The sequence below is a fragment of the Triturus cristatus genome, chromosome 5_2 (genome assembly GCF_964204655.1).
Source record: "Triturus cristatus chromosome 5_2, aTriCri1.1, whole genome shotgun sequence".
NCBI lineage: Eukaryota > Metazoa > Chordata > Amphibia > Caudata > Salamandridae > Triturus > Triturus cristatus.
In genome coordinates, this window is record NC_140588.1 from 64,247,224 (window position 1) to 64,269,953 (window position 22,730).

The 22,730-nt window shown below is 49.0% G+C and overlaps 1 protein-coding gene across 3 annotated transcripts in view; it reads left to right on the forward strand.

Moving 5' to 3' along the window:
• LOC146822665 (uncharacterized) overlaps positions 1-22,730 on the forward strand; it is a 550,662-nt gene that overhangs the window by 337,598 nt on the left and 190,334 nt on the right. The gene's annotated exons all lie outside the window — the stretch shown is intronic.

Genomic DNA, 22,730 nt, shown 5'->3' on the forward strand with positions numbered 1-22,730 from the left:
TGGAAACGATGTCCTCAACATCACTGATCCTCTGTTCAGCTACGGAAAGTCTGTTATTCACAGCATTCATATCTGCTCTGATGGCCGTTATCTCCAGCTGTATATTGTCAGTGGTTTGTTTGGTCGACTTGGCCAACTCATGGACATAAGCCAGTTTTTTTAGAATTAGCTCCAAAGTACTATTGACATCTGGTTTCACTTTGATAGGTGAGTCTGACTGTGAGGGTTCACCTTTGTTTCTCTTGTGTACCAGCTTAGATTCGCGGTCAGCCATTTTAGAGGTCGTGGTAACAATTGGGTAATTAGCTAGTTTTACACTCGGCTCGCAAAATTGACTAGTGACTTCCAACGGAGCCGTGCTGGGAGAGAGAGGATGACTGCATGGACTTTATGAAGATTGCATGGTTTACGAAGATCCAGCGGACCAATCGGCCACAACCCTTGCAGCCTGCCGTCCAATTACCGAGATATGGGAGGATTAGCCGCCAAAAGGCCGTGTGGCAAAGTCGCAGAGAAAAAGGTAGTGGCCCCAGCAAGTAGTCAGTGGTATCAGGAGATACATCAACGTGGGCAAATACACACCGCTAAAGGACCAAAGCTACCCCCAGCTTAGTGGCCAAGACTTACCCTCCGCAAAATCACACACGGAGCGCACAGGGCTTAGCGTGATAGGGTTTGATGCATGGCTCCTTCCCTCCGTGAGTCCCCACCCCTAGATTGCATCAGAGCTTCAGGGGACAAAGACAGGATTCAAATTAAGATCAAACTCAGGTGATTGCACAATCCTGTCTGGGAGAATCCAGCCATTCTCAAACAGATCCGTGACTTGTACTGGGCTTGTACTGGGGTCGCGCTGGTAGCTTGTAGGTACCCATCTCTTCGGCCGACTTAGCGTGAGTAGCGCTAGTTAAGCTAGTTAAGCGTGGAGCCTCTCCGCATCGCCGCCACCGCCGCCATCTTGAGGTCAGGCATGCCGATGTAGTATTAACCAGCTCGCGGAAGCAGCAGAAGGCGCTGAGTAAACCTAATCAGCGAGGCGCCAACAGTGTCCATAAACAGTCAAGAGCGATGGTCAATGGGTACTTGCTGTGAGACCCCGGCTCAGCCGAACGGGGACATCTCGTTCGGACTATCGGGGAGGCGCCATTTTGTATTTTCCCCGCGCCGCGTCGCGAAGCAAAACCGTCCTGGAAGTCGCCTGTGCAGGGACCGCCGTTGGTTTCAGAGGGCTCCTCTTGTGCCAGGCTCCTCACAGTGGTTCACGCACAACCTGAGACGCGAACAATCAGCCGCAGGGCACGGAAAGGGCAGCGTTTTCCCCCAGTCCGACGGAGCGACAGAATCAGGCGGCCATCTCGACTGCCGTCCAAGCCACGCCCCTACTGTAATGATTTTTAAATAATATTTAGCTATTTCAAAAGTTGACACTTTGAAAATATTTCAAAGAAAACATTCAATTGATCTCTATGGCAAGAAATTCAAATTGCAGGTAGAGTACTTCATCGTTACTTTTGTAATCCAGTACTGGGTACCTGGGCTCAGTACTGGGGTCTTTATCAGAAACAGGTAAGTAATTACGTTTGAAGAAATTGTACGATTTTAGAGGAATATTTAAAGATTGCAGAAATCGACACTTAGAAGAAATTTCACAGAAAAGCAGTCAATGGTTTCCTATGGGAGAAAATTGGGTTAGAGGTAAGTACAGTTGTGGGTATTTTTCAGAGTCAGGACTGGGCACCAAGATCCAGCACTGGGAGATCACCTAAGAGCAGGTGAGTAAATTCGTTTTTGTCACTCGGCTGATTTTTGGTGTATATTTGAAGATTTGAAAAGTCCACACTTAGATGAAATTTCAAGAAAAGGCCAGTCAATGTTACCCTATGTAGAAAATAGAGTTGGCGGTTTTCAGGTAAGTTCTCGACTGGCAAAGTTGAGGTTCTGGGCATAGACTCAGGGGTCCCCCAAGGTCAGATAGGCACAGTTAGTTCACCCTCAGCGGCTCTAGGGCAGCCGGGTGCTGAGAGAGTTAGGCCCAATGTTAGCCTATGAGGAATAGGGGGGCCTGGTTTGGTGGCTGCTGACTAGCAGGCCACGCGGCTGTGGGAGCTGGGCTCCTGGTCACTCACTCAGGGCAAGTGGGGAAGTAGGCTAGTGTAGAGGTTGCACTGCCAGGGCCACTTGGGCGGCTGGGTGCCGGGTGCTTTTGAGCCTTCGGGCGCTCCATGGAAATCAATGGGAATGCTCCGGTGAGGAAAAAGGCTGCAAGCTCGGGGACGAGGATGCTTCAAGTGCCACCACCACTTCGAGAGGTAAGTTGGGTATTTGTAGGTTAGGTGGGTACCCCGGGATTGGGCACAGGGGGCCGCAGGGTGCAGGGGTGCCTTTTGGTGTCGGGAAATCTTACCCTCTGTTGATCGCGGTTGGGGGGGGGGCACCTTGTTCTGAGGTTGCAGGCTTCTTCAGGAGTGTCGAGGGGGGGTGCTTGGGTGCCGGACTCGGGGTCACAGTCGCCGTGGGGTCGTCCTCAGGGTCTTTGTCCACTCCGGCACTGGCCAGGCTTGGCTGGTGCAGAGTGTGCTGGGTTCGCGGTTACGGGCTGCTGCCAGGGGTTAGAAATAGGTTTCTGAGTAGAGCCTCTACTCATGGGAGTCCCAGGGGCTTAGAGCCAAAAGGTAGCCAGGTCCTCCGGGGCTGGTGAGGTTGCTGGACACGAGAGATGCCGCGCTGGTGCAGGTTCGAGAGTCGACAGGCCGGTAGGGCTGGGGCCAAAGCAGTTGGTGTCTTCTTCTCTTTTTAGCTGCTGCAGGGCAGGTCTTTGTTCTTCTTGCTCTTCTTGTGGTTTTTGAATCTGGAATCTAGGGAAGGAAGGTTCAGGGTGCCCCCTAAATACTAGATTTAGGGGCGTTACAGGTAGGTGAGGCCAGGGACCAATGGGTCCTTGTCCTGGGGTGGGTACACCCCCTATCCTGCCGCTCTCCTGTGGGAGGGGAGCAGTAGCCTAATCCTGATAGGGTAGGGCCTCCCATCTTCAAGATGGCGAGAGCCCGGAGATGTGCTTCACCTCGCCTCCCCCACCTGAGGGGTGGGGTGGGCAGGCTGGCACATCCCCTGTCCTTGTATGGGGTTTCCGGCCAAGCTTCCAGCCAGAGTGGGGGGGTTGCAGTGGCCTGGGAAAACTCCAAGAGGCGGCATGCCTTTGAAGATTCCCTTTGCTCATCCTGGGGGAGGAGATTTCTCACCTCACCCAGGATGTGCATTGTTGCAGGCCCGGGAGAGCAGGGGCTCTCCCACCCAGGGGTCCAGCAACGTGTCTGCTGTGTGGCAGCCTCAGAGCAGACGTGGATTGTAGGTTAGTTGTAAGGGGGCATCTCTAAGATGCCCTCTGGGGTGCTTGGTACATTAAATCCCGCACTGGCATCAGTGTGGGTTTAATGTGCTGAGAAGTTTCATCCCAAACTTCCCAGTCTTCAGTGTTGCCATTATGGTGCTGTGGAGCTCGTGTTTGACTAGCTCTCAGCACCATGTACTCTTAAATGGCAGCACTGCACTTACAGTGCCCAGGAATGGACCTGGGTACTGTAGGGCACAGGGCTCCTGCTCCTGTGCCCACACCATGGGCATAAGGCACCCAGCCAGAGGGGTGGCTGATGTATGCCATGGCAGTGTAGGTGATGGGCATGGCACACAGAGATGTGTGTCATGTCGACTTCATTTTGTCCTGCACCCAGCCTGCAAGGGCAGTGTGTGTGTGTGTGTGTGTGTGTGTGTGTGTGTGTGTAAGGGTACAGGGCCTCTAAGGGTGGCACAATGAGTGCTGCAGCCCTTAGAGGCCTTCCCTGGTCACAAGGCCCTGGGTACCTAGGGTACCATTTACTAGTGGCTGACATGTGGCCAGGGTTTGCCAATTTGGAGTTTGTGTGGTTTAAGGAAGGAACATAGGCCCTGGGCCCCTGATTGGCAGGAGTCCAGGGTACACTCAGTAAAAGTACATTCAGCAATTTAGCAAAAAGTGGGGGCATACCATGCAAGAAAGATGGCATTTTCTCACACCCTGGGACTCCCATGAGTAGAGGCTCTACTCAAAATCTACTTCAAATCCCTGGCAGCAGCCCGGAACCGCGAACCCTTCACACTCTGCACCCGCCAAGCCTGGCCTGTGCCGGAGTGAACAAAGACCATGAGGACGACCCCACGGCGATTGTGACCCTGAGTCGGCACCCAAGAACCTCCCTCGACACTCCTGAAGAAGCCTGCAGCCTCAGAACTAGGTTCTCGATTCCCCCCCCCCCCCCCCCATCAGCAGAGGTTAAGATTCCCCGACACCAAAAGGCACCCCGGCGCCGCGCGGCCCCCTGTGCCCAATCCCGGGGTACCTGCCTATCTTCCAACTACCCAACTTTTGCAGCGTGTATCTTTCTGGATTCACTATGCTGTGCATAATTCTGCGATCTGGTGGTTGGGTCCGGATTCGTAGTCCCTTTTTTTTTTTTTATTTTGTTTTCTTTTTTTGTAGCCCAGGTGGGCGTCGACGTCCCACCATTTGGTGTACATCTCGTGACGTCGTCCTGCTTCCTACGGAAGTCCCACCTTGGTGCGCCATCTTCAGATTCTTTTTTCCGCCGTTGGGTCTGGATAGTCACCGAGAAGCTCCAGAGTTTTAACGGAGAAAGAAGAAAAATACACATGTTTCATCGAAGGAGAATTTATAGAAGACTACAGAGAGGAAGAGCATACAGTCGGGACGATGAAGGAGATCCTCAATCTTCGACCATAGGAAAATGCGCACTCAGACTCTGAGCGCAATGGACAAGACACCCTTTAAATTCTGCCGTAACTGCCACCACAAATACGCGCAGAAGGACCAACATCCAGTCTGCAACCTCTGCCTGCCGATCGACCACGAGAGCAAGGACTGCAACGCCTGTTCCGCCTTCACGCCGAAGACACTCCAGGTGAGAGAAAGGCAGAGGAGAGCCAATTTCAACATGGAAGGCAAGGGTAAAGCCCCGTCGCTGTACGATCAGGGCCTCTCCACCGACGATTAAGACAACATCACCGAGGGACCTGATGTCTTCACGGTCGCAGAGACCGATCAGAAAACGCCTGACAAGGTAGGAGACAAGTCGAGTACGAAACCCCCGAAAGGGACCCGGAAATCTGAGTGTGACTCTCGAAAAACAGTCAAAGTCCTCGAAAGGAACACCGGCGTCGAAAATTTCGACGACCGCGAGTGGATCCAAGGACGAAAGGCCCAGCGGATCCTTCGAGAAGGACTCCCAGGTGCCGAAGGCCGCCGATGAACAGAGTTCGTCGAAGCAGACCCACAAGGTGGGGCGTTCGGCGACAAAGGACAAGGTCGCGTCGACGCAAGCTCCGTCGAAGAGACCAGCACTCGACGCCGAGCATGCCTCCGAAATGGAGAAGAAAAAGAGAAGCCTCGAGGCGGAGATGGAGAGCATCCTTCAGAGGAAGAGGGAGTTCGATGAGTAAATGAAAAGATTCAAAATCCCAACGAAACCGTCGACGGATGTCGTCGATCGAAGAACAGGAAGAGCTTGACGCCGAAGAGCAGTCAAGAGACCCTGAAGAAGAGGAAGAAGACCCCTACTATGAGGGAGAATGAGGAAGAGGAGCAGCAGTCGATCTACGGCTCGGCGCCGTCGACGACACATGAGCTGGAATGGCAGGAAATCGATGCCGAAAATCCCAAAGAGCCCGTGGAGACCTATCCTTCAAGGCCTTCGCCGCCAGACGACATTGGGGCATACAACATGGTCGTCGAGCGCTGCAGCAGCTTTTGGCGTGAAGTTGGACAAGGAGAAGCCGAAAGCAGATTTTCTACTTGAAACACTGCTACCCATCCAGAGTAGGAGCCAGTTCCTGCCCATGCTCCAAAGCGTAATGAACCAAGGGAAGGAGGCGTTCAAGGACCCAGGAACTTGCAGATCCATCACTCCCAGAACAGAGAAGAAATACAAGCACTCCTCACAGGACCCGCCTTATATCAAGGGATCAGTCACAGCTGACTCCATCATGGCGTCCACGGGCAGGAAAAGGGCCAATGTATCGGCAACCTCAGGGCCGCCTCCCGACAAGGAGAGCAAAAGGATGGACCTCACCGGGAGAAAGGTTGAAAGAAATGTGGCAATGCACTGGCGCATGGCAAACTTCAATGCCCTACTGAACAGGCACCAGTACCAGCACTGGGACGAGATGGGAGACCTAATCAAACATCTCCCCGAGCAATACCAGCAGAGAGCTTCCCATCTGGTGGAGGAAGGGAAGAATATTGCAAACTCATGCATTAAGACAGCATTGGATGGGGCAGAGACAGCGAGCAGGCTGATGGCTATAGGAATCACTGAAAGGAGACCGGCATGGCGCAGAATTTCAGGATTCAAGCAGGAGGTCCAGAACAACATACTGAACACACCTTTCAACGGTGAGACGCTGTTCGGTGCTCCGGTGGATGAAAAACTCACCCAACTGAAGAAAGAAAATGAGACGGCAAGGTCCATGGGGGCCCTGCAATTCAGAGGGATGAGAAGAGGCAGCCCAGCTCGGAGACGCTACGGAAGGGGAGGAAACCAGCCGGGAACGTCTCACCAGACATTCCAGCAAGGACAGCAGGGTGATAGTCACGGCCAGCAGGGACAGCAGAAGCAAAACTGGCAGTACCAGCCTCGAGGCCAGTCCTTTCGCGGTAGGGGAAACGGACGTGGCCAGAGAAGAAGAGGGGAAGACCAGCCCTCATCAAAGTGAGTTTGCACGGAAGAAAGTGCCCACCCTCAGTATACCCCGAGGGGTGAAGCACAAAGTAAGCACAGTAAGGGGGGGTACACAAAACAAACGCCTACGAGCATGCAACACCGGTAGGCGGAAGACTGGGACTTTACCTTAAGCAATGGCAAAAAATAACATCAGACAAATGGATACTCAACGTCATACAGTACGGATACTGCATAAAGTTGGAAAAAAAACTCCAAACAAGAAACCAAAGAGAAGACAACGCTCTGGTCAAGAGCTTGCTCAACTCGGAGAAGAGACGCTACAACTGCTCCAAAATGGAACCAGTGCCTTACAGAGAAAGGAACAAGGGAGTGTACTCAAACTACTTCCTGGTCCCAAAGGTGGACAAAACACTAAGACCCATCCTGGACCTACGATTCCTAAACAAATTCATAAAGACGCAAAAATTCAAAATGACATCGCTACAAGAAGTGCTACCTCAAATACAAGGCGGAGACTTCATGTCCACCGTGGATCTCAAAGATGCCTACCTGCACATCCCGATGAACAGGCGCCACAAAAACCGGTTAAGGTTCAACATCAACCAGGATCATTACCAATTCACAACCCTGGCATTCGGTCTACAGTCCGCCCCAAGGGTTTTCACAAAATGCCTTGCAGCAGTAGCAGCATACCTACGGAGGGAAGGGATCCATGTGTATCCTTACCTAGACGACTGGCTCATCAAAGCAAGTACTCGCGACAAGTGTGAGGAGCTCGTAGAGCAGGTGACAAGAACACTAACAAACCTGGGGTTCTTGATACACTGGGGGAAGTCATCAATGGAACCAGAACAGGTGAAGATCTTCCTGGGGGCGCAGATCAACACCATAGACAAAACGTTCATGCCCAGCGACAGACTAACGTTAGCCCTGCTGAGGAAGACTCGTCTCTACCAGAGGGGGTGAGCTCTGACAGTGAGAACAGCGAGCAAGATCATGGGTATGATGGCGTCATGCATTCACCTAGTACCCAATGTACGCCTACACATGAGACCATTACAAGAATGGCTGCAACAGCAATGGTCACAAGCAAGCGGAAGTTGGGAGGATCTAGTGCAAGAAGAGTTAACATGGTGGAACAGGGACAACATAGCTATAGGGAAGCCCCGACACCTCCAAGCCCAACTGTGACCATCACCACAGACGCATCCCAGATAGGATGGGGAGCACACATGAACAAGCTCAGAGTGCGAGGTCTGTGGACTCCAGTGGATGCGGTCAAACACATCAACTACCTGGAATTGAAAACTGTACTGCTAGCCCTGAAGGCCTTCCAGAGGAAGCTGTACAATCAGAAAGTGTTGATACAAACGGACAACACCGCAGCAATGTTCTACATCAACAAGCAGGGAGGAACACAATCGTTTCCCCTATCCAACCTGGCCCAGGAGATCTGGAAATGGGCCATCCCACTCAAAATAGACCTGCTGGCCATACACCTACCAGGAAAGGACAACGTGGAAGCAGACTGGCTCAGCAGGCAGACTTCAGTATCCCACGAGTGGGAGCTCAATAGGCAGGAAACGCAAAAACTATTCAGAAGGTGGGGAACACCTACAATAGATCTATTTACAACACACCAGAATGCAAAATGCCAAATCTTCGCATCCAGACAACCAGAAAGACAATCCCAGGGGAATGCCCTATGGATAAGCTGGTCACAGACATTTGCCTACGCTTTTCCACCAATACCACTGATACACAGGGTGCTCAACAAATGCAGGACCAGCAACATGACGCTGATCCTAGTGGCACCACAGTGGGCAAGTCAGACATGGTACTCGCAAATAGTGGAAATGGCGCAGGGGCCCCTACACAAATTCGCAAGAATAAAAGACTGACTCACCATACATAACGGAGAGGTTCTACACCCAGAGCCAGAGAGCCTCAGCCTAGCGGCTTGGCTCCTGAGGACTTAGAATTCGCACACCTTAAGCTACCTCAATGCACTATGCGTGTGCTACGGGAGGCAAGGAGGCCAACAACACGGAAATGCTATAGGGATAAATGGAAAAGATTTACAGTTTGGTGCAGCAGAAATAACATGCATAACAAAATGACCAGGGAATCAACGGTGCTTAGATACCTCACACACCTACTAAAGGATAATCTATGCTCATCGTCGCTAAGAGCCCACCTAGCGGCGATCGTAGCTTACACACGAGGTGAGACGGGGGAAGCTTCTTCACCTCTCGGGTAGTAAAGATATTCCTTGAAGGGGCAAAAAGATTAGCGCCACCTAAAAGAATGCCGCCACCAGCATGGAACCTCAACGTAGTCCTTACAGAATTTATGAAGGCGCCCTTTGAGCCCATACACAAGGCCTCGCTACAAATGCTGACAATGCAAACAGCCTTCCTGGTGGCAATAACCTCGCTACGCAGAGTAAGCGAACTGCAAGCGCTAACACTACAGGAGCCATACATCCAAATGCACAAGGACAGAGTCGTCATGAGGACGGACCCACACTTCATGCCAAAGGTGGTGTCCGCTTACCATATGAACCAAACAATTCAGATACCAAGTTTCTTTCAAAACCCAAAAGGCGCTGAAAGGGCACTACACACTCTAGACGCAAGAAGGGCGGTGATGCACTACATCGAAAGAACAAAAGAGCACAGGAAAACAAAGCCGTTTTTGGTGTCATTCGCAACCAGCTTCCTGGGTAGACCAGTGACTAAGGGCACCATCGCGAAATGGATCGCACGAACGATACAATTCTGCCACAATCAGGCAGGACAGGAACTATCGGAGGGGGCACAGGCACACTCCACAAGGGAAAAAGGGGCTACAATTGCATTTGTGGCAAACACGCCCATCCAGGACATATGCGTAGCGGCAACTTGGGCTTCAGTGCACACGTTCACTAAGCACTACTGCGTGGACATACAGATGAACAAGGAAGCACAAGTAGGGCAAATGGTGCTTCAACATATATTCAACGACCAACGCTCACCTTCCACCCAGCCGCCACAAAGATAACAAACCGCTACAAAGTCTATGCACAGCATAGTGAATCCAGAAAGATTCACGCTGCAAAACGAATAGTTTCTTACCTGTCTGTGTAGTTTTGCAGCTTGAAGATCTTTCTGGATTCACTAGCGAACCCACCCACCTCCGCCAGAAAGATGAGGCAGGAGAAGAAGGTGGAAGGACAAACAATGAAAAGGAGATACTAAGAGAAAATTTTACATGGAAATTACTAGAACGCCTAGGGTTCAAAAAGCAAAAAGATAGAGAAAGAGGGAAAAAAGAACCCGAAGATGGCGCACCAAGGTGGGACTTCCGCAGGAAGCACGACTACGTCACGAGAGGTACACCAAATGATGGCACGTCGACGCCCACCTGGGCTACAAAAAAAACAAAAAGACTACGAATCCGGACCCAACCACCAGATCGCGGAATAATGCACAGCATAGTGAATCCAGAAAGATCTTCAAGCTGCAAAACTACACTGACAGGTAAACTATTTGTTACCTCTCGAAGTGGTGGTGGCACCTGAAGAATCCTCATCCCCGAGATTGCAGTCTTTTTCCAAACCAGAGATTTCCCATTGAAATCAATTGAGCGCCCGAAGGCTCAAAAGCACCCTGCACCCAGCCGCCCGAGTGGCCCTGGCAATGAAACCTCTACACCTACCTACTTGCCCTGAGTAAGTGACCAGGAGCCCAGCTCCCACAGCCGCGTGGCTTGCCAGTCAGCAGCCACCAACCAAGGCCCCCCTATCCCTCGTAGGATAACATTGGGCCTAACTCACTCTGCACCCGGCCGCCCTAGAGTCGCTGAGGGTGAACCAACTGTACCTACCTGACCCTGGGGGACCCCTGAGTCTATGCCCAGAACCTCAACTCTGCCAGTCGAGTACTTACCTTTAAACCAATAACTCTATTTTCTTCATAGGGTAACGTTGACTGGCTTTTTCCTGAAATTTCTTCTAAGTGTGGACTTTTCATATCTTAAAATATTCACCAAAAATCAGCCGAGTTACGAAAACGAAATTACTCACCTGCTCTTAGGTGAGCTCCCAGTGCTGGATCTTGGTGCCCAGCACTGACTCTGAAAAATACTTACAACTGTACTTCCCAGTAACCCAATTTTCTCCCATAGGAAATCATTGACTGTTTTTCTGTGAAATTTCTTCTGTCAATTTCTGCAATCTTTAAATATTCTTTAAAAATCGTATAATATCTGAAAACGTAATTACTTACCTGTTTTGGATAAAGGTCCCAGTACTGAGTCTAGGTACCCAGTACTGGGTTACAAAAGTAACGAGAACATACTATATCTGTAACTTGCATTTTCTGCCATAGGAATCATTGACTGTTTTCTATGAAATATTTTCTAAGTGTCAACTTTTAAAATAGCTAAATATTGTTTAAAAATCATCACAGTAATTAAGTCGACTTTCATCACTTGATTCTAAGTACTGACCCAGGACTGAATCTAGGATCCAGTCCTGGAATTCCAAAAGTAATCCTAAAAGTAATCTGTGGCAAATAACATGAACCTTCCATTGAACTCAATGCATCATTGTGTTTAAAATAGTGTTGCCTATTGCAACCACTTGTAACTGTTTACTAAAGTAAATTGCATATTGCAAAAGTATTTATATAAAGCATCTCATTCTGGGAAAGTATATTTTAATTCCAATTGTTGGTTCTAAAATAAAACAATCATATATATTTTATATATAAACCATTGGCCTAGAGTTCAGTTTTTGAGTGTGTGGGACCATTTGCTGGCTGAGTTTGTGCAACAAATGCTTTACACTGTCCTCTGATACTGCCTTACTGCTCGACCAAGCTACCACTTTAGAGAGTAAGGTTATATCTAACTTTAGCCTCTGTCAAACCCTTGGGGACTGTGGACTCTGTACATCCTGTACCTATTAGGGAACAGTATATACAGAGCCACTTTCTCACACATGGGTCAACCACCATTGAATTTCCACTCTGGCTTCCTCCGTGAGCGGAACTAGGTCTGAATAACAGAGGCCCTTCTGGAGGTGTCTGATTTTTTTAGACGCTGTAGGGCTTGATAGTGTAAAGGACCCGGGAATATCGCTTGTATGGACGAGGCCAGTAGGCCCACCAAATGAGCGATCGCCCTCAGTGACATCACTTGCGTGTCCAGAGTCTTTCTCAGTTCCCTCTTCAGGTCCCTGAGTTTCTGGTTGGGCAGTAGTAACTGTGCTGATTCCGTATTGATCACAAACCCCAATTAATCCAGGGTTTACCTCGGAGTGAGTACCGATTTCTCCTTGTTCACTACAAAGCCTAGAATGTCCAGGAGGGACATCGTTATCTGAAGATGAAGGGATGGGATATGCGCCGAGGGACACATAATCAGGATATTGTCGAGATAGATTGAGACGTATACCCTGCTCCCGGAGATGCGCTACCACCGGCTTCAGGAGTTTGGTGAAGCACCACGGAGCCGAGGAAAGACCAAAAGGCAGGACCAAGTATTCCAGGCGTTTGCCGCGCCACAGAAATTGTGCAAATCTGCGATGGGGAGGAAAAATGGGCACTGTAAGGTATGCGTCCTTGAGGTCGAGGACTAGCCAGTCCACCTGCCTCAAGAGATCCGCCAGAAGATGGATACCCTCCATCTTGAAGTGACGGTAAAGACAAAGCAATTGAACCCCTTCAGGTTGAGAAACAGAAGAAAACCTCCACCCCTCTTGTGTACCAGGAAGACGGTGCTGCAGAAGCCCGCAGGTCCGCCGTCCTCGCAATAGGCAACCGCGTGCTTCTGCAGCAACTCGTCTAATTCTTGATCTATAAAACGCTCGTCTTGATGGGAAAAATATAGAGGGGGAGGAGGGGACACTTGAAAGGGAGTTTGATAAGTCTATGTGGAAGCCCTGCACTGTTTGAAGAACCCAAGCGTCCTGAGTAATGGCCTGCCAATTGTGAAGGAAATGGTGAATCTGACCCCCCAGTGGAAAAACAGACGGAGACAGTGGGCTTACCTGATGTAATTTGAGGACGGGAATTCCCTCTTTGGCCACCACGGTGGAAACCACGACGGTTGGAGCGTCTGGTTGAGTAGAAGGTCCCGCCTCTGGTGGAGTCCTGAAACTCTCCGCTGCCGTAACCACCTCTCGCAGGACCTTGGTGGTACTGGTGGCCTGGCGAGCGGCCCCTGCCTCGCCCGTCCCTTCCAAAAAGGCCCGCATTGAACACTCTTTTGATATTAGATTGGGCTTTGTCTAGACTGGTGAAGGTCCCCATGTATTTAGAGACGTCCTTCACAAAGCGGTTCCCGAACAGCAATCCTTCTGCCTAGGGACCCGGCTCAGCTGCTGCCAACTCAGTCAAATTAGTATCCCTGCGCATCAAGAGAGACTTTCTGTGGAGATGACGCAGTTTTCATTGCCTAAAAATCAAATTGCTCCTTGGGTCCAGCCCGCGAGAATGTCTGGGTCGATCAGAGCACCAGTCTCTTTGGCCACCAGGGACATTTCAAGGATTTACGACAAGGGGCCAATGGTGTCTAACAACTTATCCTGACACCCGCGCCAGTCCCTATCGATGCTTTTTTTGGGATCCTTCTGGAATTTTTTCAGGAAGGCCAACATATTAGGGTCAATATCCGGGGTCTCCGCGACCTTAACCGGCACATCGGGACGGGGGCATTCTGACCTCAAGACGATTCCTCACATCTGTCAAAACTGCGCCGCAAGTTCTGATGGATATAATCTGCCACCTCAGAAGTAGGGGTGCACTATATCTTGGGGGTTGAAATCAAAGGGGGTAGAAGGCTGAGAAACCGGGGGGGATTTAGGGCATACCACTGATTTCTTGGCCTTCTTAAGGGATATGGTGTGGCTAGTGGAGTCAGTGTCGTTTCAGTATTTGTATCAGTAACCACCTTGGGAGCTGCGGGCAAAGGGTTCGGGGACCCTGAGTATGGATGATCCCTAGCTGCCGGGGGAGGCAACTTGGTGATGGCTTGTGCATGCGGCCAATTGGATGTCTTGGAAGATACAGATTTATCCCCAGAAGATGTAGAAGCAGGCGCATTATCCTGTTTTAATAAGCCATGGCGTTTTGCAAAACTTTCCAGTTGCGCCGTAATAGGCGTCAAAGCGGTACCAAAGGGGGTGGTGATGGACGGAGCATCAGAACCAATCAAACACTCACACCCAGTCAACAAATCCGGGTTTGATCCATCACCGTTCTTTAGCCCACTCTGCCACCCCAGTTCAGACATGGCCATATGCAAATCAGTCTGACCCTGTGCCTCATGGGAACAGTCCAGCCCGAACTGCCAAGCCATGCCTTCCCTGGACCCGAAACAAGCTTCCTAGGACCGGTTTCTGGCATTTCAGCCGTCTTCAGCCAGGCTTGCTTGAATCCAGTGGCAAAGTGAGCAAGGGACTCACGTCTGAGCATACCCTGCCAACTTATGGCGAACAAAGCGGTACCAAAGGGGGTGGTGATGGACGGAGCATCAGAACCAATCAAACACTCACACCCAGTCAACAAATCCAGGTTTGATCCATCACCGTTCTTTAGCCCACTCAAACACCCCAGTTCAGACATGGCCATATGCAAATCAGTCTGACCCTGTGCCTCATGGGAACAGTCCAGCCCGAACTGCCAAGCCATGCCTTCCCTGGACCGGAAACAAGCTTCCTAGGGTAGACTTGGCTTGGCAGTTCGGGCTGGACTGTTCCCATGAGGCACAGGGTCAGACTGATTTGCATATGGCCATGTCTGAACTGGGGTGGCAGAGTGGGCTAAAGAACGGTGATGGATTAAACCCAGATCAGTTGACTGGGGGTGAGTGCTTGCAATGTTCAACACTCCGTCCATCATTTCCTTTGGTTTTGCTTTGTAATAGGCTTCAAAGCAGACGCCAAAGCCTTATTCACGGTCTTAGGGACCGCCACCTGCACCGCCTTAGTAACGGAGTTCTGAACAGAGGCATCCAAAGCATGCACAAGGTTGTCTTCGAGGAGGGGGGCATGTTCCTCCTCATAGTACCCATATTCGTCCTCCTCAAAGTAGGCCCAGTCTTCCATGTCCACCAAGTAGTAGGTGAAACCCAAGACTAAGTATCAAGAATCTCAAAGGGATTAATCAAGGGGAAGCAACCTTGGTGCAAATATTAGTTATAATGAAAACAAAAGTGCTCCTCAGCAAACCTGTAATCATAAGCAGCCCAAAGGCGTCATGAGCCTCTGCAAAATATGCAAGCCTGCACACAGCTTGGGCCAGATACTTTTATGCAGCCAAAGTGAGACGTCTACTCAAGGGTACAAGAACAACCAGCAGCTCCGACACGCAATGAAAGTGCACGGAACGAGGAGGAAATCAGATTGGGCGTCGCGTAGCCTAAAACTAGCCCAATTGGGCTACACGACGTGAGGCTCCAGGAAGCGCGGCCCCGTATGAGGGAAGGCACCACCAGCCGCTGCCAATGCGGCGAATTGTTGGGAGAATAGAAACGGAGGAAAACTGCAGTCGGAAAGTGAGGAGCGCTCGCAAAGCAGACCCCTCACCTTCTGAGTGCTTGAATGACTGCACAGCGGCTTCGCGCGCCGAATGCACCGCAACCGTATCGGCAAAACAAGACCGCACTACAAACACTGCACACACTACAATAGGCTGCAATATAAAAAGCTAACTGCTAACCACAGGCAAATGCACAATAAAGCACTAATTAACCAGAGAAGAGCAAGACAAAAAAATCGAGCACTTATCTCTGAGAGGAGCAGCAAAGAAAGAGGTGGTGTTCCGGTTTAAGGACTGTTGTATAGGGCTAGTCTCTGGTTGTTCTTCCACACTAAGCATTCTAGGAATGTTGTGTTTATAAATGTTAGAAATGATCTTATTGGCTGCGGTTTGTTTGCAGTAAATGAAAGAGAAAGCATAATCTGAAGCCTCTGGTCCTGTAAAAGAATTGGTTGGTAACTGACAGACACTAGGGTCATTATAGGAAGGTCCCTCAGCCCATTAACTAGTAAGGACTGGGTGTCTATGAATAAAGATGTGGATTGAGGTAGATTTGTTGCAAGGCACCCAATGTACCTATAGTCCCGATTGAGAGGAGTGTCTTGCAGTGCCTTGATGTAGAGCACACATGGTGCTATAGTAGATCACATACAATAGATGTGTCATGTTATCGTAACCCTGCAGTTGGAAGGTTTAATACATAGAGCAGACAGTAGTAGGCTGACGCACTGTTTTGGATAACCTGTCCCTATGACGTCCTTTCGCAAGTGTCAAAAGTATCCTTTTTTGGGATAATAAACTGCAAATATAGGGTGACAATCTGTGCATATACAAGTCCCTGTATTTCATTCCAGATAACTACACAGAACAGTACAATGTTGTTAAATCTGTTACATATTATAATTTATAAATATAAAAGTAGCATTCTATTAACCAGCTCTTTGCAACCAATCGAATTAATTAGAAATGTAAATGCGTTACAGTTAAAGATTTGTAGACTACTCGTGCCTTAGTGTGGGAGTATCATTCTGTTAGAAACACATGTAGCTGCCTGTCCATGTTCAGGCCCCTAGCCACAGCTCATAACTTCAGAACCAATTGGCCCTAGGTACCATGGGTACCACTTACTAGGGACTTACAGAGTTGCTAGTGGCCTGTTCAGTTGGGGATCTATTGAGCATTTACTTTTTGTGGAAAGAACACTGGCACTGGGGACCCGGTTAGCAGAACCTAGTGCACTCCACTTTAAGTTACATCAAATGCCAGGCAAAAAGTGGGGTACTACTGGAACAAAAGCCTAGTTTCCCACAGCCTGTCGGAGGGTAGTGCTAAGCATTTGTTGTACTCTGAGGCAATAAATGAGACACTCAAGAATAAATCAGAGACCAATTTAGAAAAATAACTTGTTTTTATATCAGTTGTGATACCAAGAACTTTATCAAGTAAGTAATTTTTTAAATATGGCATTTCACCGATAAATTAATAGTTCACTAAAATAGGTCTTTATGCAGCAAACCTTCCTTATGGTAGTGGCCTGATGGGGGAAACACGCCTCCTGGCTAGCTAATTCTTCCGGCTGTCCTGGTGTCAAATGGGCCCTGGACAGGGGCTGAAATTTCACCTGTCTGGGCAAGTCTTTGGTCGCATATCAATGACAGCAGAGTCCTTTGAAGCCTTTGATATGCTGATTACTTAGCCATACTGCTTGGACAAGGTGACCGCACCTCCAGCCGGAGCAGTCACTGTTTCTGCCCTCGGAGTGTGGGCTCTCACCTGCAGGGGTTCAGAAACCTGTCTGTGGCGGAAGACTAATCTACACCAGTCAGCCAGTATACCAGTAGTTCGTAGGTTTTCAGGGTGCACCTGTAAGGTGCACTCTGGGTGCATGTATTAAAGCCATCACTGGAATCAGTGTGGGTTTATTAATATGAGATGTTTGTCACCAAACAGCTCTAGTTTTAATGAAGCCATCGTCTAACTGGGGAACTCGTAATTGGCAGTGTCAAGCGCATATATTTAAACTTGCCTCCCTGCTTACTTGTAATATGTAAGAATCAACTTGGAGATCACAGGGACATATCTGCTTAATCCGATATATACACACATATAGTATAGTGCACCCTGCCCTAGGGCTGTAAGGCCTGCTGTAAAGGTGACTTACCTATACTGCATGCAGTGTCTTCAGGCATGGCATCTAGGGGTGTGCCATGACGTCTTCACTTTTCACTGCACCATGGCATGCTGCCTGCAATGGCAGTTTCCATGTGGGTGCTGAGGGGTCCCTTATTGTGGCACAATACATGCTGCAGCTCTCAGGGGACTTTCTTTAGCCTCCCTGCCCTACGTACCAGGGGTACCGTTTATGTGGGCCTTACAAGGGGTGCTAAAGGTATTGCCAATTGAGGGAACACCTATACAGTTTTAGAGAAAGAGATTTGGCACTGGGGACCTGGATAGCAGGAACCCAGTGCAATTCTGTCTAAATTGCATCGGCTACCAGGCAAAATGTGGGGGTGAGCATGTCCGAAAGGGGCACTTTCAGGTGGCACAACCAGTGCTGCAAACTCTGGGGTACCTCTCCAACTTAAATTCCCTGGGTACCGTGGTAGGGTCTTACAGGTAAGTTAGCAATTTCCAATTTGCTACAGGCAATCAATGTACACTCTAGGGTCAGGGCACTGAGGTCAGGTTAGCAGGCCTCAGTGCACTCGGAGTAGAAAAACCAGCAGCATCAGTTACAAAACTGGGGGGTGACCATACATAAAGAGGAATTTCGCTGAGAGGAGGTTCTGGACAGTGTATGCAGACACAGGGTCAAACCAAGCATAGACCTGTTAGCAAGTCCATGAATCGCAAAATGCCAGCACTTCACATCCAACTTCCCACACCATCAATCAACGGGGAATACCCGGTCGATAGTTTGTACCTGGAAATTTGCTAATGCCTTTCCACCGATTTCCTTGAGTACTGTACCAGGTCAAACAACCAGGAACATCACTCCTACTCCTCGCCCCCTTATTAGTACAGACAGGAATGGAATGTGGATCTACTGGAAAAGTCCAGAGGACAGATGTTTCCAATCAAAGCAACACCGGATCTGTTAATTGTGCAAAATGGAAGTGTCACCCAGAACCAGCCTCACTTAGACTACCCTGCTTGGCTTCTCAATACCTAGAGTTTGAACACCTACAGTTGTCCCCAGGACAATGGAAATCCTGACGAGGGCTAGAAAGCCAAGCACTAGGTCGTGCTACACGGACAAGTGGAGCAGATGCATCCACTGGTGCAGGAGCAACAAAAAATTTATTCAAGGACTGAGCACCTTACGGTACTAATACACCTCACCCATCTATTGGATAGCTGCTTGACCTACACATTACTATTGGTCCTTCTAGCTGCTGTAGAAGCCTACACCAGAGGAGCAACAGCTAACAGTTTCTTCACACTCCCAGTAGTAGAAAGATTCCTGGAAAGATCAGAGTAGCACTACCAAGGGCTATACCAACGCCAATGTAGAACCTGAATATAGTACACACACACAACTGATGACAGCCATTTGAGCCAATGCACAAAGCAGAGCTGAAGTTTCTGACCCTAAATACAGCATTCCTAATAGTGATTAAGTCCCTTCACAGTCAGTGAGTTGGAAGCACTGACAATCCAGGAACCAATACTTAAATTCCACCAGGACGTCTTGTGAACAAGCCTTCAATTTCTGCCCGTTTCATCACAATTCCATGTCTATCAAAGCATCTAACTACCAGCTTTTTCCAGAATCTAAAGTCACAGACAGAAGGAGCTTTGCACACATTAGACGTGCGAAGAACACTTCTGTATTACCTACAAGAAACCACAGCAGTTAGAAAAGGGAGCCAAATCTTCCTCTCCTTTGCCAGGGCAGACCAGTAATGAAAAGGACAATTGCACGTTGTCTATTGGAAACTATACAAGCCTGTTATACAGGGGCGGGAACAACTCTGTCCTCAAGCGTCAGGGCAATCAAGAAAAAGGGTGCAACTCTAGTATTCCTAGTAAATGTACATATTGGCGAAATCTGCACGGCCCCAACTGTCATTCCCTCATACCTTCAATAAACATTATTGCATGGTCATCCAGATAAACAAGCAAGCACAGGTAGGACAGTGTGCGCTACAACACCTGGTTGCAAACGCACCCACATTTCAACCCAGCCTACCCAAGGAACCAAACGCTGCTAGGTATTAAGATGTATAACATGTGAATCCAGAAAAGGATTTGTGCAGCAATAAAAAAATTGTTACTTACCAGTAGCAGTAGTTTTGCAATCTGAAGCATTTTCTGGATTATACAATATCAACAAGGAGGAGGTACTTGGAGCCATTGAAAAAGGTCCTGAACCATAGCTCCTAAAAGTTATACATTTATCCAATGGATGGTTACAGTTCCTATAATATAAGAGAGAAGTGACAGCCTGCAGGTAAGCTGTGGATAGAAGGGAATGTCTCCAAAGGTAGGGTGAGTGTGCAGAGTGAGGAGAGAGTACTCCTAGTGGTATTACTGTGCCCTCACACACCCTCGCGGATGTATAGCATCATCATTGGGCACGGTTGCTCCTCGTGGGGGTGGCGCTGCAGTCCCTCACGGGCCCTTGGTTAGCGGCTCTCTGATGGAGTTCTTTTAAGGAGTTGCCGCATTTGTGGGTGAGGGTATGTGGGTAGAAATGTGCTAGTGAGTGTAAGATTAAAAATGAAACCGGGAACTAAAATCTTTTAATCATGAGTTCCCTGGTCCAAACTAAAAATACTCTGGGATAGAGATGCACTGTAGTGCTGTTCAGAGAGGGGAATCAAGACCAAATAAAAGTCCCACTTCTCTCGACCCGATTGGTGTGTTAACAAAGGTGGTTTAATGAAAGGTCAACATGTTTCGCGCTATAAAATGGTCCCTAATGGATCCTAAAGCGCTTCGTCAGGACCGGGAAAGTGTTTTAGAGGATGGGTTTCGGGTAAAGACTGCCCATAATCCCACTCATTACCTAGGTCTGGTATACTTGTGTAACGCCCTGAACGTCTCAGGATCGTTTAACAGACACGACAATGAGGACGCAACCACTAGTGAAGGGTTAGTTGTTTTAATGAAGGCAAATATAATACAAAGAATAAACAAGTTATAGTCACTGGAATCCTCCAGGCTAAGTACGTTACCAGCCCACAGCACGGATGGTCCTAACCGTCCTCTGCATATACGCCGGTCCCGGCGTATGCCAACAGAGGGCAGAAATGAAATGGCCGACAATGCCAATCGGTAGGCTGTGAGGGGCACGAAGAGTGTTGGGGAGAATCGAGGAGTCAGGGAAACACCCAGCCGGGGTCTCTACCTGAAGGGAGCAGCCGCTCAACCTCTTCCTCAGACTGCACCGGGACGCGGAGTCACCTCCTGGTGATGCGTCACCGATACCCCAATCACAAGCAAGAAGACTGAACCGAGAGCAGCCGCTCGATCGATCCTGTGGACTTCCGAGTCTGTAACGCGGCAAACACCTCCTGGTGTGCGTTACAGCTGGCAGTCCCTGTGTCTCTGGTCGGGCTGGGAGTTACGACTCCAACCAGCAAAAGCGCCACTGCGCTTGGACTCAACCGAGTCAAAAAGCGAAACTCAATGGTTGACCGGTAGAGCTTCCGGGTCCTTCACAGGTGACGATGGGGCAAGACACGGCCCAGGGAGTAACGACTCGACCTACCTCCGTTCTTGCCTTACTGGAGCACCACTCCGGAACACTGCTCTTCATGAAGCAGGTACGTCGGTGTGAACACAATATCCGACAGCGTTGTACCTCCCGGTTCCTCCCTTTATAGGGCGTGTTTTCCTTGAGTTATGTAACAGCTCTCCTGTTTACATAAGGGCGTGTTTTCCTTGAGTTATGTAACAGCTCTCCTGTTTACATAAGGGCGTGTTTCCTTGAGTTATGTAACAGCTCTCCTGTTTACATAAGGGCGTGTTTCCCTTGAGTTATGTAACAGCTCTCCTGTTTACATAAGGGCGTGTTTCCCTTGAGTTATGTAACAGCTCTCCTGTTTACATAAGGGCGTGTTTTCCTTGAGTTATGTAACAGCTCTCCTGTTTACATAAGGGCGTGTTTCCCTTGTATGACAGGAATTCTTGACAACTTGACAGTTAGTGTCCAGGATCCGTTGTTATACGTCAATCCTGTTCACAGCCTAAAAAGGGAGACAAAGCAAGGGAGGGGAAGAGACAAAAAGAAAGGGGGAGGGCGGAGAAAAAAAGGGGGTAATAACTTAACAAAGATATATATTCTGTATATCTTATATAAACGGAGACACTGGTGCACACTAAGTGCTGTGATGCCTCATGCATGAAGAGGACGTCGACCGGTTTTTGTGTCTATAGGGATCAATTAAAGATGATCAACCAAGGGAATGGGATAGTGCCCCCCGAGGTTGGGTTAACATGGTGATGATCATGGGCTCACTGGGCCCCAAACTGTCCAGAGTCCAGGTGTAGGTGACATACAGGGTGTGAGACTAGTCGTTGTAACCTCTATGGTGACTGCTCAGGGAGGTGGCTTGAATGAGCGTCCATATACGGTATCAAATGTGAGGATGCTGTGCTAATCATGCCTCGTGTCGAAACGGAAATGAAGGAGTGAGTGACTAAATTAAACGAGGTGGCACGGTGTGTAATAGTGATTAAACCTCGAGAAAACCTTGGTGATGCGGTGACTCGTGAATCACCCCGTACGCATATCTCGATATAAAAACAGGTTGCAGCAAGGTAAAATATCAATACAAAAACCATGTTACATAAGTGGATCGCCAGCCTACCCTCTCCTCCTTGAAGATGGGCTCCGTCAGCAATGCCACGGAGTAAGGCTGAAAAACACATGCGAGATAGCTCTATGATAGAAGTCAGAGGTGATGGGGAAGTTGCTGAAGGGACCTCACATGTGACACACCTGCCACCCTGGAAATGAGGGTAAGAGCAAACAGGCGAGGTGAGCAACACTTAAAAGCAAGGAAAGTTCCAAGCATGACAGATGCAAGGGGGAAAAAAGAATCTGAAGATGGTGACCATGCACAGGATCTTCTGGAGCTTAGTCTGTCATATGGGGGGCAGCAATACCACTATATTGTGGTCGACACCCCAAAAAAATAGAGAGCTAGAAGAGGGACAAACATGATTCCAGACATAATCACTAGATCGTGGAACAGATGCACAGACTGAATCCAGATAACTCTTCAGGCTGCATAACTGCTCCTACCGGTTAAGGAGCAGTTTTGTTTTCTCAATCTGTTCCACAGTGGGCCTTACATACTGAGTATCATTACAATATCCGATATGTTAGAATAAAATAAAATACATTTTATAGGATTGTACAATTTCCAATAGCTGCAAATGTTTAAGAAAAGAAATGGAGGATAGCATTAAGGAGTGGGTAGTGGATGGAGTGTTTGTATTTATTTATTTGGGCTTCTTT